Raw genomic sequence first — 18,846 nt, 5'->3', positions numbered from 1 at the left:
GGTGAGGCCAACTTCACCATCAGCTTCATCCTAAGTTGTACCAACTTCGTTCTAAGAATGCGCATTGGGGGACTGAATTATCATCCCTGCTCTTCTCAGCTTGTCCTCCAGGCATGAAACCTCCACTCTACTAGTGAGATGGGACTCAGACAATTGGGGGTAGTATTCTTGGCCTGCAGCATCTGAGGTAGAGCTTTCACCATACAGGTGGGATTTGGTATGAGGAGACCAGTCCTCTTTTCTGGTTGCTCAGAAGAGAGGTTCTGCAACTTTGGAAATGAGAAGAGTGTGAAAAACCTTCAGCTTGCTTCTCCTGTAATAAAAAATATATATATAGCTCCAGACTGGAAGCTGGGGTGAGAGGGATCCACCATATTCTTTGCAGCACTTGCCTGGGGGTAGAACTGGAAATTTGTGGCAAAAGGACCAGGTAGCGGCTCAGATGCCGCAGACTCTCACCAGTTTTAGGAAAATTTACAGAGACTTTAAAATATGTTTTTGTTTTGTAATTTTTACTGGTCTTTGTCTTGCTAGGCACAGGGTCTGCCATGCTCCTTATTCCATCATTCCAGAAGTTATACCTCCCGTAAGTATTTCATGTTCTTTGTACTCAAAGTTTCTAGCCCACTACCTTCCTGTTTCATGTTCAGTGTCTTCTTCCTTGTTGATGCTAAAACAATGAATGAAATAAGTTCTCAGGAGATTGGCTGGCAAGCTCTTCAGTATGGTGCTACTGGGGCCTGCACAGCTCTCTGTCCTCTCCCTGCTCTGACTCCATGCTAGGAAGAGGGGCTTATGCCTTTACTCTTCCCTACATCAAGGGGAGCAATGTTCTCCCCAGTATAAAGAAGACAGGCTTTATGTCTTCTCCCTCTTTTGTGCAACATTGTATTTCTAGTGCCTGGGGACCTGAAAAATTGTCCACAAATTTTATCCAAAAATCTATAGACAAATGGGACCTTGATTATCTACCATGTCAGCCCAGAGTTTGTAATGTAGGTATGGAGTTGTGGTGACATTAGACCATACACCTTATAAGTTAAAATCTTTATTACTTCCTGGTAAATCAGAATCATCTAAAGCAAATTATTTTCTTATTTTCTTCATAAGAGCTCTAAGATTTTTTAGAAGACCATTACTGGTGTTCCCTAGAATGTTCTTTACACTTGCCTGAAAAATTTGAAGAATGCTGTTACCATTCCTTACGTCATAACTCTGCGTTACTTCCCTGAGGCTACACCTAGCATGAATTCAGAGAGGTGCTTTCTGAACACTACATTGGGACTCTCCCCTCCTGTGAACCGGACACTATTTCCTTCAGTGCAGCCTAAATTGGAGGCAGATAGTCTGTGGCATTAAGCATTGCCAGATGTTTTGCGGCTCATATTCTGAGAGTCATCACTGCAGCAAGCACATTTGTAAATGGAAATGTATTTATAAATAGCTGATCTGCATGCAGTCTTAATAATTCACAGTTCTCACATGCCCAGAGAACTCCTTATTTTCACCCCAAATCACTGCTAATCATGACAAGTGTCTGTCAGACTGGTCTGTTTTCTGGGTTTGAGAAAATACCTTTGCTTTCTCTTACATTACACAGTGATTATGTCTTACCTTAAAGCTTTTTTAAATCTTCTGTTTCCCCTTATAGATAGGACCTCAGCTGGATTCTATTTTTATGTGAGCCAATGTGTTTCTATTTATATCTGTTATCTTTTTAGTCCTCTGAAGGATGTCTGAAGGGACTCCTAGGACATGTGCCCTTAGAAAAAATAAACTTCATTCTTGAAAATAATAATTCCCTTAGCTCTATCCAAAGTGAAAACACATGTAGAAAACTTACTGATTTAACAGCGCTGTAAATAACATAAATGTAGATACTAGGAAACCCAGTCAGGGAGGGGGGCATTTTTTCCTGGAAATGTACTCAATCTGCAGTTAACTAGTGGTCTCATGGGCCTTGTAATATTGTTGCCAGGGAGCCTACATTTAAACTCACTAGAGTAAATGATGGGAGCAGGGGAGGATTGGAATGGCAGCAGCAAACTGTTTATTTCCCACAGTGTTTATTTGTTCCTCGGAGGATACATAACTCCATCATTTAGTTATTTTTCACTTTGTTGATCTGGAAAATACTATTTTTGATACCAATGTCAAAGAGCAATGTCAAAGGGAACAGCTGTTTATGTGGTCGTAGTATTTTTTCAGAAGCATGTATGGCCTTTATTATTTCATGCCTGGAATGGTAATAACTATTTATATGAAGAATAGGATTAATAAGTCATTAAGCATATAAAAAGGATTCAGGAGACATGATTTTAATTCTAGTCTGCTACCAACATTCTGTGGAAGAGTTCCAAGGTCTGAATACCTCGGTGCTTTCAAATACAGTATGGAAATATCAGAGCTGTTTTTTCTGATTCCCAAGTTTTATTATTACAAATGAAATGGGAACTAAATATGCATTTATGAATATATAAAAATTATAATACTTCATGAGAATTAATAATATAATGCAAGCAGTTAAAAATGAAAAAAATATTTTCAAACAGAATAAAACAGATATAAATGCCATGTTTTTTATTTAAACTAAATTGTAGATAAAATGGTAATTTTTACTATTAACAGATATGTTACCATCTCCAAGTTGTATCATCTACACACATTGTTATTCAAACAATTTTATTTTGTATAATCTACAACTGCATTGTTATTTAAGGATTTGTATATATCATATAAATATAACAAATATATAAATAATTACAAGTAAGTGTTTTTTAAATATTTGTTTGGAAAGACTCTCCACATATAAAATTCAATACTCCATTAATATATAAAAATTCAAAATTTATTTTTGTCAGAATAACCATAACACATTGACAGTCTCTGTGTGTATATGTAATTAAATAACTATTTTATTCTTCACAAATAATAGTATACTTTGGAATTTGTTCAGTCTGGGATTATTTGAAAGTTAATAAACATTTTAAGATATAACACTTTTATAATACTAATGTTTTATGGACCTACATATAATCTTTTCCAACAAAAAACTACAATAAAGTATGTGCTTTCAATAATCCAACTTAAATGATACATTCTGTCTCTCTTAACTATAAATCTGACCATTCATATTGATGTGAAAATAAATTACTAAAAATACTCCTGGAAAATATGCTTTATTTTATCTCCCACTACTTTCCACATTTTTTCCTCTAAAGCAGGATGGTGGTTGTCTTAGCACTGTCAAAAGAATTCAGAGTGTAGATATTATGTGATTATAATAATATATAAAATAGCCTGGGTAACTTTTTTGGATAATAGCATATTTGAATCTTTATGTAATTGTACTCAGTACCAAATATGAGACTCATTTTCCTTCAAGGTCAATTAAACACACAATTAAAACTTACTCCCACATGTCTCCTTTCCATGGCTGTCAGTTCAAATTTTCTGGGGTCTCATTTCTCCATAGATCTCTACAAAATCATTTATGCGACCTCTTTTCTAAATAGCTCTAAAATTAAAAATTCCATTTTACAATTGCTTCTGCTCAGTAATAAAATGGTACATTTTCTTTATCTTTCTAACAACCAAAAATTGTTTCATTCTTGAAAGTGCCTGATTTTGCAGAGGAAAGGAATGAAGGGAACAGCAGGTCATGAAAAAGAAATGGCAGTGCAATCAGCACAGGAATGTGGAAAGATGCTATTTAGGAATAACTAAACAAATTTACCCTCTTCTAAATATTTTTTCTGCCCTTGATTATCACGTATTCAGTAAAATAGCCATTGCATATGACTCAGCAGAAATGGAAAGGAGGGGGCATAAAAATTGTCAAATTTTGGTTTTTAAATTTCAAACATCTAGGATCAGAGGAATGGGAATAATTCTGTTCATAGGTAATATAGTTATGAGACATTATCATAAGTAGAAAAAAAGAGATTCCTTGATTTGGGGAGGTAAGTGATAATGGAAATGTGAAAAGTAAGGGAAGCCTGTGAGGGTTTAGAATATAACATGAAAGGGATTGATTTCCAAGATGGTCAAACAAGATATTCCTCTTTCATATCCCTCCCTCAACGACAATAATTTGGCATCCTTGGGCAAAAGTGCCTTTGTGAGAGCTGTGGGATCCAGACAGAAGGTTGTGAAACCTCACTGCAGTCCTCGAAGGAGGAGAGCAATTTTAAGATGACAGGACTACACCCAGGCAGCTTACTCACTGGCCATGGTCCCTGCTATAGACCTGGAAACAGATCCAGGAAATAGGAGGAATGCTGGGCATTTCACATATACGTGGAAATTATCAACACAGTCCTGAACAATGAATGAGTCAAAAATGAAAATACAACTACCAAAATATATAGGATGCACAATGCAGAGGACTAAAATATTGATAGGTGGTCCCAATCTGAGTCTGAGAAATACTTTACATTGATGGAACCTCTGAGAGGCTGAGTAGTTGAGGTTCCTGGCACTCTCAGGGCAAAACAAACATTGATAATTATGACAGAATATCTAACTTAAGCAAGTTCATGGGCAAGTGGAGAGATGAGAAGAGTAACAATTAATGTCTTAACAGTTTCAAGAAGGCTAGAAAAATAGTAACTATATTTGTACTAAGATTATATATGATTTGGTGCACTCCATGTTGGCCGAAGCAGCTCTCAGTGAAACCTTTCATTCGAAGTTGAATCAGGTCGAGTTTACTAGAACTATAAGAAGAAACTGAAATCTTGAAAAGGTAAAACATGTCTCACAGAAGCCATAAGTTCAAAGAACTAACTGAGTTAAGGATGCAAATAATCCAATACCAGCCTTAAGTTAATACATCTAGTATGAATGAACCCAGGGCAAGGGGAATAAAATTTATTTTCAAGCACTCATACAGTATTACAAAACTATAAATAAAAGTACAAAAAAATTACAAATTTCTTAAAACTACCACACAAAAAGTCACAAAACAAAATGGCAAAATAAAATTGGAAAAATCAATGACAAAAAGGTAATATATGTAAAACACTAATCAAAATATCTAAAAAAAATTAGGTTTATATTCTGAATAACTTGTTGGTAAAAGTGGAAACCACAAAATTTTTCTAAAAGAAAAATAAAATGACTATATTTCAAACCCAAATTTTGCATCTAAAGCAGTAATGAAAGGGAGATACATAGTAACAACATTTACTAGAAAACTAGGAAGTCTAAAAAAAAGAATTACTATTTCAACTCAAGATGGAAAAGAATCAAGAAAAATAAAGCACCCAAAATAGAATAAGGACAATAATAATTAACATAATTAAAAATACAGCCCTGGTTGGTGTGGCTCAGTGGATTGAGTGCCAGTCTGCAAGCTGAAGGGTTGCTGGTTCAATTCCCAGTCAGGGCCAGGTTCCCAGTTGGGGACATGCAATAGACAACTGATCAATGTATCTGTCACACATTGCTGTTTTTCTCCCTCTCTTTCTCCCTCCCTTCTCCCTTCTCTAAAAGTAAATAAGTAAAATCTTTAAAAAATTTTATAAACCCACACAAAATTGACCAACAAATTAGAAATTTCTCTTTTTTGGCAAGAAAAATGAAACATGGGACATTCTGTGAAATATTTTGTTTTTTGAAGGAAAAGGGTGAGAATAAACAGCATCATTAGTGAAAATGAAAGCATGATTTTTAAAATCTAAGAACCATATAATGTTATGAACAATTTATAGGGATAAACATACAAACGTAGGTGATATGGAAAATGTTCTTAGGAAGTATAAATTAACAAGATGTTCAACAAAAAAGAAGACTGTATAATAAATGAGAGAGTAGTTAAATTTCTTCAACAAAAAGACATCAGACCCAAATGGACTTATAGGTGGGTTCTACTAAACCTTAAAAAACAAACATACCAAAAAAACCCCAGCTAATGCCAATTATATACAAACTGTTCCAGAACATAGAAAAGAAAATGAGAAGCAACTGATTTTTTTTTGAGGTTAGTAATGATTGTGACACTCAAGACAGAAAATCACAAGAAAATAAACTTTTTGGTTAATCATACCTATGAACATAGAAGCAAAACTCCTAAATCAATTATCAGCAAACCACAATCAACAGTTTATTATAAAAATTATGTCACAACCAAGGCCGAATCTCAAGATTGCAGGAATAGCACCACATTAGAAAAATTATTAATGTAATAAATTCACTAAAATCACAAATTAAATGAGAGAAACATTTCATTAATAATACATGTCAATATACCATTTAATAATATGCAAAAACCATGATAAATATTTTTGGCAAAGTTAACTTTCATAAGTATATCTATCAGACACCTATAACAAATATATGTATAGTATATAAGATGCAAAGTTTTAGAGTAATTTACAGTAAAAGCAGGAATAAAATCATCAACTCTTATAATAACGTTGCGCTAAAAGTATCACCCTTTGCAGCAAAATGAGAAAAAAATATGAAGTATGAATGTGAAAGTTAAAGAATATGAAAAAATATTATTCACAGATAATATCATTTATGAAACAATTCAAGGCAATAAACTGAGAACTATTAGAACTAAAGAGAAAATTCAGTAGTGGAACGTAAACTTATACTGATAGCCATCCATAGATTTATGCTACTTTACTTACAACTGTGCTTAGTACACCAGATGTAAGAACAGAGAGGAAAGCACATTGAATTTCTTCATAGTGTTGGTTTGTCAATTGCATGTAAATAAAAAACTAGTTTAATCATACTGACAGAACTTGTTTGAAAATAGTGTAATCATTGCGATCTCAATTTTATTTTTAGACGTATTAATCTAAATCTACTAGATAATTGTCAACTACATTTCCTACTTAATGCTGTGCAGAGGCAGCTTAAATGTGAATTTCAAATAGAGGAATATAAATAAAATAAAAAAATGAAATTTAAAGCACAGACATACTTCCTGGTTTTTGTTTTCAATATATACCTCCCAAAAACCCATTGAAAATCTCTGAGAAAGAGCAGAGTTTGTGTCCTTAGTGGAACAAAATGTCTTCGACTGATCAAAATAATGTGTTCAGATCTTCTATTCAAAGGAACACAGTTTAGTTAAAGGATGACAAGGAGAGATGAAATTATGTTCAATGCAAAACAAAGCTAACATCATTAGAGATGTTACTTCAAGAATAATATATAACCTTTATTACTCTGTTGATACATAGTTATGACAATAAATAGACATTGTTTTGAGTTGATAACAGCATTCTATTAGTTCCAGAATGTATGTATCATGCAGTTTCTTGATTTAATGTACACATGAATAAAAAGAGTTCAAAGGAAAACTCATTTTTCATATGAAAATGAATAAAGAAAGAAAGATAACTACATATGCTTTGCTCAACCCTGCTGCAATAAATTGTATCATATTGAAAACATTTTTATTAGATTTTAAACCTGTTGATTGATGATCTATTTTTAATATTCTTTCTCTTGGAGATGCAGCGGGTATGCACACACATAATGCAATTCATTCCTAATATGCTAAAACACTTAAAAATGGGTAAAAACAAACAGCCTTCTAATCTCATGACATTTGAAAAACCGCATGTACAAAAGAATTTAGAGTATGGATTTGGCAGTAAAATAAAATGACAGAATTGGATTCCCTCATCTATTCTCCAGCTTGAGGGAGATCTAAATTAAGATGGTGGTAAAGAAGGCAAAATGAGCCAACCTGAAATAAAGCCAACTATTTCAAAAACATTTCATTTTTAATTAAATGTATTGGGGTGACGTTGTTCAATATCATTAAATAAGTTTCTAGTGTACAATTCTATAAAACATCATTTGTATACTGCATTGTTTGCTCAGCACCCGAAGTTGAGCCTCCTTCCATCACCACGTATTTGACCCTCCTTACTCTCTTCATCCACCCCTCTCTGCATTACCCCTCTTTTAACAACCATACTGTTACCTCTATCTATGAGTTTCTTTGTTTTATTTATTTGTTGCTTTATATCCCACATGAGTGAAATCATTTGGTTCTTGTCCTTTTCTGTCTTATTTATTTCACTTAGCATGATATTCTCGAGGTCCATCCACGTTGTTGCAAATGGTAGTCTTTCATTCTTTCTTAGAGCTGAGTAGTATTCCATTATATATATGTACCACATCTTCCTTATGCCATCATCCATCAAAAGACACAAGTTGTTTCCACGTCTTGGCTACTATGAATGCGATGAACATAAGGGTGCATATAACTTTAAGAAAAAAATATTTTCAGATTTTTTAGGTAGATACTCAGAAGAGTGAATGGTGGGTCATATGGTAGCTCTATTCTTAATTCTTTGAGGAATCTCCATCCTGTTTTCTGTAGTGGCTGTACCAGTTTACATTTCCATCAGATTTGAACGACCGTTCTTCTTGATCCACATCCTCCCCAACACTTATTAGAACTTTTCTTATTTATAATAGCCATTCTGACAGATGGGAGATGGTATCCCATCATGGTTTTGATTTGCTTTTCCCTTATAGCTCATGAAGTTGAGTACCTTTTATCTCCTGGCTCTTTGTGTGTCTTCTTGGGAGAAGTGTCTGTTCACATCCTCTGCCTGCTTTTTTAATTGGATTTTTCTTCTTTGAGTTGTATGACTTCTTTATATATTTTGGATATTAGCCCCTTATTTTTGGTATTATTTGTAGATATCTTCTCCCATTCAGTTGGTTGCCGTTTTGATTTCTTGGCAGTTTCTTTTGCTGTACAGAAGCTTTTTAGTTTGATATAGTCCCATTCATTTATTTTTGGTATTCTTCCCTGTGTCTTTGGGGTCAAATTCACAAAAGCCTCTCTGAGGCGAAGGGCCATGCATTTAGCACCTATGTTTTCTCCTATATATTTTGTTTTTTCAGGTCTTATGTTTAAGTATTTAATCAATTTTGTGTATGGTGTCAAATAGCAGTCTAGTTTCATTCCTTTGCATGTGGCTTTCCAACTTTCCCAGCACCCTTTATTGAAGAAGCTTTCCTTTCTCCACAGTAAAAACATTTCATTTGTAAATGCACCAGTGATTTATTTATCTACAGATTACTCCAGCACTTTTATTTAACTTGTAAATTTTGAAAGTTTGCCGTTCTGGCAAGTTACTGAGAATGAACTCAATCTGTTTCAATTTAGTAAAATCTGGTCTACTCGAAGCGGCCTATACTTACAATTTTGCATTTTGAAAGTTAACAAGCTATTATAAGAAATCAATCCTGCCTCTACAGTAATAGAATTAGGTGTTTCCAATTAACAGTGCTAATAATAATATTTTGAAGTAAATTTTAGCATACAAAGTCAAGATGGCTTGTAAGATTGATTCTACTTCACTGAGGGTATATAAATACATTATTTGCATTTCATATGTAGAAGATTTAGTTCACTATAAATACAGAAACAGTGAGGTTAACTTCAGTTTTAAATCCCTAAATTACTTCATGTCTACATATTTTACAAAATATTATTTAGAATTACATAATGGGGAACTACTTTAATGTGTCATGTGAATTTTCTTTAGTTCCTAACGGTAGCTTCTACTGGCCAAATGCATTATTTTAATCTATTACCATATAAAGTGCACCTTTTTATAAGATATATAAGTAAGTTCCACTTTCTAAGCTGACATTAAAGCAATTATTTAGCATTCTGGTAATAAGAACAGAGATTGACCATGTATTTCCTGCTATACATGGAAAATAAATAATTTTTATATTTAGGAATAGTAACTTCAAGAGATAAAAATATAAAAGCACATTGTCAGTTTTGGGTGCCATCTAGTGCTGAACAGATGGCAGAGGATGCGTGAAATGCTATTACAACTATGGAGGAAACAAAGAGGACAGGGCCACCTAGTGATTATTTTAACACTTCAAAATAGTAGGATGGATGACTTGTATTTAGGAGATGGTTCACAAACCTAAAATATTTTTATTTTTTAGATAGCATCAAATTTTATTTCATCCTATGGATGATGACCCTCTAAAGCAAAGGTCAGCAAACTATCCCCTATAGACCAAATACATCCTGCCACTTGTTTTTGTATAGTGCATGAACTAACAATGATTTTCACATATTTGCATAGGCGAAAAACTTATCAAGAAGAATAATATTTTTTTTAGTTGAAATTCTCTTTATTATGTCAGTAAATTTTTTTTATTTTAATTTATTTTTTCAATATTTTGTGACATGAAAATTGTATGAAATTCTGATTTCAGAATCTATAAATTAAGTTTGCTTAGAACACGACGACCATTCCTCCTTGTTTATGTGTTATCTGTGGCTGTTTTAGAGCTACAACGAAAGAGTTGAGTAATTGTAACTATATGTGGCCCACAAAGCCTAAAATACTTCCTATCTGGTCCTGTACAGAAAAAGTTTGCTGACTCCTACTTGAAAATATATTGGATTTTGAAAAACACTCCAAGAAAGAATGAACACATGCATATATTATATTGAGTGTGTATAATATAATGGGTCCTGCACAAATAATGCCCTTTTTATTATAAAATCATATGCATGTAATCCTGTAACATAACAATATCACACTCAAACACACCATATGATATTTTAGGTGAAATGTTCAAATTAAAATGATAAATTATTACATCCACATTATTACCCTACCAACAACACTCAAGCAGGAGTTATTTCTGAGGGACCCTCTATGTGCTTATATATGTGCATGTATACCTGTAGTTTCTTTGATACATCTATTTGTTGTATTATTTATTAAGTTCAAATTAAACACCACTTTCCATAAAGACAGAAAACCATTATATTGTACAGCTTCACACTAGAGGAATCAAGGGTATAGGCTGCAAGTTTGGGTGCCATAATTTTTTCCTTTTTCCCCATTTTTATGATGTTTTGCAACTCATCCTGAGTACACAAAGCCTACAAGACGTTCCTGAGATCCACAGCCCTCCATCTTGCATGGCACTCTTTGAGAGGGTTTCAACTCATTTGGGTAACTTATTTACAAAGGAGTTGTAAATCATTGATCCACATTTCCCAAGAGTTAACAAAAAGTACTCAGATTCCATTAGCATTACTGGAGGAGGACAGGCAAACATGCATTGTCCCTGTCTGGAGATTTTGATAGCATGATGCCTCTATAAAATGTAAACAGGTACATATGGTATTTGTCTTTCTCTGACTGGCTTATTTCACTTAGCATAATATTCTGCAAGTCCATCCATGCTGTTGAATTAGGTAAGATTTCACTCCTATGTGGAATCTAATGAACAAAAACCAAAATAGAAACAGACTTATAGACAAAAAACAGACTGACAGCTGTCAGAGGGGAGGGTTGTTGGGAGGCTGAGTGAAAAAGGCAAAGGATTAAGCAAAAAACAAAAAACAAAAAACCAAAAAACCCTTGGAGATAGACAACAGTATGCTGATTACCAGAGGAGAAGGGAGGTGGGGGCAGTTAAAGAGGGTAAAAAGGGATAAATGGTGATGGAAGGAGACTTGACTTGGGGTGGTGAATACACAATACAGTATACAGATGATGTATTATAAAATTGTATACTTGAAACCTATATAATTTTATTAACCAATGTCGCCCTAATAAATTCAATAAGAAAAAATAAAATTGTGCATAAAAAAATGTAAACAGGCTCAAAAGGAAGCTAAAGATAACAATAGTAAAAGTTAGAAAACTCCAATAAAATTACTCTAAGAATCATGCAGTTATTATGGCTGCTTTTTACATGGGAAAAAGGAAGAATGGAAAAATCACAGGAAGGAAACTAATATATTCTTTGCTGGTGTGAACATTAGGGTGCTATGCTTGTGACAAAATAATTTTGATATACACCTCATATTTGCCTGATATTTACCTTCTCAGACTTCCTTGACACATAGAATTCACTTGTAATTTGGTTTGTAAAACATTCAGACAACAAAATACATTTTAAAATACATATGTTTGCAGTATTTAAATTTTTATTCCTCGCTCCATTTTACAACCTTAATTTTACTAATGTCTGTGATATATGAAGATAATACGAAAGACAGTTCTTATATAAATGGAATACTCTGTAGAAACTTCATAAGAGGCCTCCATTCTAACCTCTCTGGCCCAGTAGAAGATAATCCTTATCACTATTCCTGTCAATACTTGTTGGTAAACAGAAATTACTTACATCCTGTTAGGAGTGGTGTTCCAGTGCTGGGCCCAGGACCCAGAATTATTTCAATCCTACCTAGCCCAGCAAGAGTTTCCCTATTGTGGTGGACCCCGTCCAGTGGAGTCCTCTGATTCGCTGCAGATGAAATAACGAGTCATTCCAGATACCAAGTGCTGTTAGGAAAAGGGGAAAGTGATTCCCTCTAATGGAGAATGCCCCGAGCCCTTCTCTGAAGTGGCTTATATTGAGAACCAATATGGACAGCAGTATACAGCAAGCATGCTAAGCATATCAATCAATGCCTAAAGGCTATATTTACAGAAAACAGATAGAGATTATAGATAACAATTGAAAGAATACAGAGGTTTGCCTGAGGTCAGGGTCTATAAGCCATGCTGAGGTCACATGGTCTTTAAAGTATGACTCCTGAATTCAGGAATTCACTCCTTCTGTTTGGAGCTTAAACATCTGGTTTTTTCTTATCAGGGCAGTGCAAAGCGAAGCAAGCTCCAGTGGATACAATGCATTCTTTAGGCCAGATTCCCACGGGAACCCTCGGTGTTAGCATTGGATTAAGTCTGCCTCCCAGCACTCCCAGTTTTCTGGTCGAGACTTACAGGCCCTTTTTCAAGGCCTGGCTTGCATGGGGTACAATTCCTGGTACCACACAAAGTGGTCCCCAACACCCGATCACATTTCCAAGGAAGGTATCATACATAAGAGGCACTGAAAATACAGAGATCCTTTATTATTCAGTGGAGATTTGGCCCTGAATCTCACAGTAGAACACTACTACCATGCGATCTAGACCACCTGGTGGGCCCATGATCCTTTGGTCCAGAATCAAGCAAGCTGAGCAGTCTTCTGGCTTAAAGAGCCCCACAATAAAAAGTTTTGTTTACTATTTCAACTGGACAAAAGGCTGCAGCCAATTTTCATGTTAAATCCTGGCCTTTTGATCCCACTCCTTTTCTATGAACAAGAAAAGACACATGAATGGGAAAAGAAAAGAAAGCTTCTCAGATGAAGCCAAACTCTATGGGTGAAGAGGGAAAGCACAGGGAAAGGAAAGATCAAGTTCATTTCAGAAGGCTATTTAAGCACTTAAAACACTAAATCCAGTCAAGGATTGACCCATCAGATGAGGACCCTTGTACATTGGGTGTACAATTTTTTTTGCCTTCTTCATAACACTTTATTGAAGAAGGAATAATAAAGAGAACTTTGGCTTTTTCATAAAAATCAATAGTGATTTACTAATGGGAAAATTGTCTATTCATTGGTTTTAACATTTGGAAATTATTCCTTTTATTGATCAAAATTTTACCTCTATTTCCCTTGTAACTTCCTCTCAATGATTGCTTCTAGCTCTTACCTTTAGGATAGGAAAATTTTTCTCCACCTTTCCAGGTTCTTTTGGGTGATCTAATCAATGAATTGACATAAAACAGATTAACAGGAGAAACACAAATTTAATTTTGAATTTATTGGAGCCCCACAAAGACATGAGAGGCTCAGACAGTCAGGCAATTGAGGCTTATATACCATCCTGAGCTAAGGAGAAGGGAGCAGGGGTCTGGGGCTTCAGAAGGAAGGAAGACATTTCACAGGAAGATGAGAATGTAACCACATACAAACTTCAGTTCTTTAATGCACTTTCTCATTTTTTTCCCTTTTGATTCAAACTGGCCTCATCCAGCACCCTGACTCACCTGCCTCCTTCTCCCTTCCATGGGACCTCCCTTAGTCACTAAGTCCTCAGGAAAATCAGTTCTGATCAGCATCAAATAATCTTAGGAACAAAGCCTCAGGTCTGTTGATGACAAAGACAGAGATTCGGTCAAACTGGAGATAACATCTAGGCCTCAATTGTGTTTCAGCTGCAGGCCCAGAAAAGAGGTGAAACCAGAGGAAGCAAAGCCATAGCTGACATCAGGGCCAGATGCACTGATCACCTACCCATGCCCTAGTGAGGGTCAATCAGTAGAGACCACAACCCTGACCACCACCCTAACTCCTTCAGTCACCATGATGAATGATCTCTCCCCTACAGAACCCAGCCCCTGGAAGCCATCCGTGTCTCATTGCACAGTGGCTAGACAGGGTGCACGCCGCTGAGGAGTGCTGCAGAGAGTGCGGTGCTCCCTGAACCTGAGGGAAACCAGCAGGGGCCAGCTGAGGTAGGAGCAGGGATCTGACCCGCAGAGCCTGTCCCAGGGTTGTCACGGATGAGGGGGATAAACACAAAATGTGCAAACACTTCTCTGTTTGCCGGGAGAGCAGACAGGGCACTTCCCTCTTAGTGGAGAATCCCCATGGCACATCTCTCTAGTGGAGAAGGCCCTGTCGTCCTTTCTTCCAAGGCTTTTATTGAAAATCTTATCAGTGGGCTAGGTAACAGGAATGCATATGTTATCTCATTACATCAGTATGATAAGTTTCACAGAGAATATATGATGCTTTTAAGAAGACAAGTGACAGGAGTACACTGATTTACATAGGTCCGAGAGGAGACTAGAATCAACAATAAAGACTATAGATAAGGGGAAAGTAGACTTAAATGCGCCTTAAAGATATAGGATAAGGGGTGTAAATAATGTAAATGTCCTAACGATATAGGGTAAGGGGTGTAAATAAAGTAAAGGTCCTTCGCGGCATGAGCTGACCAGAGATTTGAGGGAAGAACAGAGCACATTCTATAGAATTTTTATTTTTAGGCCTGATTTCCCCGGGACCCGCCAAATCTGATTCAGGGTTGTCTTTCCTGCTCTGTTTCAAGCCTGAGCCAGGCAGGGGAAGGGAACCACCAAGGCATAAGGAGACTGCTCCTCGGCTGCAATGAGGACTCCAGCTATGTCCAAGCCAAGCCCAGAGGTGTGGAGGCCTCTTTGCCCCTTCTCTGTATCCCCCAATTTCTTATCTGCTGCCAATACCAACTGGGACCTGTCTTAGGTTGTATACCTCAGCTTGAGATAACTTACCCATCATTGATCACAAGTCCTTCCTGGCAAAGCAGAGGGGCAGGGGCTACTCCCCTGCCTGGGGGTGGACAGGTCAAGTCTCCTCAGGAGCCTGTTTCTCCAAGGCCTCCTGAGTATTTCCAGCCTTGGGGCCCTCCAGCCTGTCGGCAGGGTTACAGCTCCTGAAACCAGGCCTGGCATTTCCCAACACATCGCGGGGTGAGGTCTTTGAATATTAGTTCACCTGTGACTTCAGGCATCGGCCACTTCCTTAACTGGGAAACCCTTACTTTCTTTGCTGAGAGCTCCTGTTCATGTCTTCTTGGGCATTGATACATGCAGACAAACCTACCCCTTTAGTCCAGTAACAGGGGCAGCAAATATTTGTATTGATGTAAGAAAGGTCAAAACCTGTAGAGAATTTTTATGAATTTATTTGAGCCAAACTGATGACATATTCTGGGAAGCAAAATCTCAATGGATTGAGAAAATGCTCCAGAAAATGGCCATTTTGCAACCTATTTAATACATTAGAATCAAAGGAGGAGGCATAAAGGGGTTACATGAATTCTATTGGTGGTATATTAAGGAGGTGAGAGAAAGCAAAGCAAGGAAATCTCTAGGATTGGATAAAAGGAAAAATGGAAAAACACATATTTCTTTTCATTGGTGGGTACAGGATAGTTGGTAATTAACAAGATAACAGGGAGGGGTTCTGTGGCCTCATTCTCTGGTGGTTTTGTGCTCTAGTGCCTGTGATTGTGATTATAAGGGGTAGGAAAAGAAAATTACTCTGACGTTTCAAAGTTATGTTATCCTAGATGTGTAAGAACAATGGACAGGGCTCACTTAAGGTAAAGGTTAACCTTTGCTGAGGAAGCTATAGACCTAGGACATGACTACTTGCCTGCCCAGTTAGGAATTTGTGATCAGATCATCCTGTGTGATTACTTTCATTTGCTGTGCTTGTCAGGATTACTGCATAGTCCCCTTTTTGTTTACATTTGGTAAACATATGTTTTTTATGCTTCATGGAAACAACGGGACACAGAGAGGGCTTCGAACACACAGGCACTGCTGAGCTCCTCCCAACCCACCACACCTACCCTATACTCTTTGCAGTTATCTCCAGAGAGAGTGCTATTCCTGGACTAGCCCATCTATCTAACTCCTTTTAGGCAATTAAGGGGGAGGTAAAATCTCTTCCCAAGTCTTTTGGGCCTTGACTGTCTTCAGCTCAAAGAAATCCACCATGCCAAAGTAGCACATTCTGGAGAGGCTTGTTTTGAACTCCTTCATCCCTCTGGGTGCATACAGGTAAGGACAACGTAGTAATTGTTCATGAAGCTGCTGGTATTGCAAGATTTACCCTTAATTATCTCAAATGAAAAAGTTAATTGCTACTCCATCCCCACAAATACACACAGAGGCAGCAAAAGGCATGTCAACAAAAAGAATCTGAATCTCTGAACATTTTAGAAGAATTTTATTTAGGCCTGAGGTCTACAGCCCATGAGCTTCAAGAAACCTTGAAACAGTGCTCCGACTTGGGAAAAGTGAGGGGCACTTATACAGGCAGAGGAGTGAGTGAAAATACATCTGGTGCCTCAGAAGTTACAGTTAGGGTATATGCATTTCAATGATTAACAGTTTTACAACAGCTAGAAGAATCTACAGAAAACGTAAGGTTGGGTCTAGAAACAAATTGCCTTGAAACTCTGAGATGCATTTTATCTCGTTGTAGAAATGAATAGGCTGTTTTTTTGTTTGTTTTTGTTTTTGTTTTTGTTTTTGTTATCATTGGCCTTTAGTTTGGAAACTTTATAGGCCTTATGCGTGACACCCCATCCCCCCATTGTTTGCCTTAGGAGGAATTGAGAATACCTCCTTGCTCTCTCTTGGTTACTGATTAAGTCAGAGGAGCTGAAGCACCCTTTCTTTTCTCAGGTAGCATCTGAATGCTTGAGAAACCTTGACTTTAGGAAACCACAGTCTTTTAATGTAAGCTGCTGGCAATTCTGTCCAACCTTTGCCCTAGGAAGACACATTCTTTATTATTCTGAACAGCAAACAAGTCTGCCCTTTGCTGTCTACCACAGAGTGAGACACCATTTCTACCTTCCAAGCTGTTTATCATACAAATGTCCTTATAATTCAGAAGGAAAGCTGATATAAGATATGCAAAATGTGACTCATGGATAATTCTCTTCCTTCTACATATATGCATATAGTATGCACACTCTTCACACTTATAGAAGTTAATTTTTGCATAAATTGAATCCATTTTTATATATTAGTGACATGCTTTTTTAAAGTAATTTTTTATTTCTAAATTATAGTTGGCATTCAATATTACATTAGTTTCAGATGTACAACATATTGATTAGACATTTATATAACTTATCAAATGTTCACCCTGGTAAGTCTAGTACTCATCTGACACCATACAGAGTTATTACATTATTGACTATATTTCTTATGCTGTACTTTTTTAAATGGACATCTTCCCTTGTTAGTATACCTCATTCTTTTCAATAGCTGTATAGTGTCTGTTACAGAATATTTGTGTGTGTGTGTCCCCCAAAATTCCTATGTTGAGTCTCCAATCCCCAGTGCAATGATATTTGTAGATGGGGCCTTTGGGAGGTGTGATACTGTAATTTATAAGAAAAAAATATATATATTTGATCATTCATCATATATATTTGGTCTTCCTCCATGTTTCTTGGCTCACAGCTCCCAAAACCCTTGGAATGTCTTGTGATGAGAGTGAAAAAGATGTCTTTTATGTAAATGAGATAACATTTGGAAAGCCTAAGGATGGGGGCTGGTTGCCAGTGGAGCCAACCTGTGATTAGAGGGTTGGAAATTTCGATGCCAACCCCCAACCTCCAGAGCCTTGAGAGGGGCTAGAGATTGAGTTCAGTCACCAAATGGTCAATGATTAATCAACCATGATATGTATTGAGGAGGTTGGGAGAGCTTCCCAGTTGGTGAACACATGGAGATGCTCCATGCCCTTTCTTACATGTCTTGCCTTATGTGTCTCTTCCATATGACTGTTCCTGAATTTTACTCTTTTATAATTAACCTGGAATCTAGTGAGTAAATGGGTTTCCTGAGTTCTGTGAACCACTCCAGCAAATTAATTGAACCCAAGGAAGGGGTCATGAGGACCTCTGATTTATAGCCAGTTGGTCAGAAGCACAGGTAACAACCTGGGCTTTCCCCTGGCATCTAAAGTGAAAAAGGTGGAGCAGTCATGTAGGATTGAGCCCTTAAACTGCGGGATCTGATGCTATATCTAGGTAAACAGTGTCAGAATTGAGTTGAATTTTCAGACACCTTGCTGGTGTTCAAGAATTGCTTGGTGCTGAGGGGGAAAGTACCCCTCCCCGCAATACACACACACAACATTGGAATTGGGTCCAGGAACCCAGAAAGAGGGGTAAATCAGTTTCAATGAAGTCGTGAGGGTGGAGTTCCCATGGTGGGATCAGTGTCTTCATAATAAGGGGAAGATATACCACAGAGTGCTCTCTTCTGCTACGTGATCATACCGCAGCATGCAAGTCAGGAAGAGCGTCATCACCAAGAACAGAATCTCCTGGCATTTTGATCTTGGACTTCTCTGCCTCTGGAACTGTGAGAAATAAATATCTGTTGTTTAAACCACTCAGTGTATGGTATTTCTTATAGCACCTGAGATAACTAAGACAGTATTACACAATAATGG

This window comes from Pteronotus mesoamericanus, unplaced genomic scaffold (assembly GCF_021234165.1).
Source record: "Pteronotus mesoamericanus isolate MK-2021 breed Mesoamerican mustached bat unplaced genomic scaffold, CSHL_Meso_final contig_173, whole genome shotgun sequence".
NCBI classification, from domain to species: Eukaryota; Metazoa; Chordata; class Mammalia; order Chiroptera; family Mormoopidae; genus Pteronotus; species Pteronotus mesoamericanus.
This window is presented reverse-complemented; position numbering follows the sequence as displayed.